The following is a 744-nucleotide window of genomic DNA, read 5'->3' on the forward strand; positions in this document are numbered from 1 at the left end:
AGGATGATGTTGGCCTCATAAAATGAGTTAGGGAGGATTCCCTCTTTTTCTATTGATTGGAATAGTTTCAGAAGGAATGGTACCAGCTCGTCCTTATACCTCTGGTAGAATTCAGCGGTGAATTCGTCTGGTTCTGGACTTCTTTTGGTTGGTAGGCTATTAATTATTGCCTCAAAATCAATGTGCAAAAGTCACTAGCATTCTTAAACACCAATAAAAATCCTCGGGAGCAAGATGGCCAAATAGGAACAGCTCCAGTCTCCAGCTCCCAGCGCGAGCGACACAGAAGATAGGTGATTTCTGCATTTTCAACTGAGGTACTGGGTTCATCTCACTAGAAAGTGCCGGACAATCAGTGCTGGTCAGCTGCTGCAGCCCCACCAGCCAGAGCTGAAGCAGGGCGAGGCATCACCTCACCTGGGAAGCGCAAGGGGGGAGGGAATCTCTTTTAGTAGCCAGGGGAACTGAGACACACAACACCTGGAAAATCGGGTAACTCCCACCTCAATACTGCGCTTTACCAAGGGTCTTAGCAAAGGGGCACACCAGGAGATTATATCCCACACCTGGCCGGGAGGGTCCCACACCCACGGAGCCTCCCTGACTGCTAGCTCAGCAGTCTGCGATCTAACTGCAAGGCAGCAGCGAGGCTGGGGTAGGGGCACCTGCCATTGCTGAGGCTTAAGTAGGTAAACAAAGCTGCTGGGAAGCTCGAACTGGGTGGAGCTCACAGCAGCTCAAGGA

Source organism: Colobus angolensis, unplaced genomic scaffold (assembly GCF_000951035.1).
Source record: "Colobus angolensis palliatus isolate OR3802 unplaced genomic scaffold, Cang.pa_1.0 Scaffold394, whole genome shotgun sequence".
Lineage (NCBI taxonomy): Eukaryota > Metazoa > Chordata > Mammalia > Primates > Cercopithecidae > Colobus > Colobus angolensis.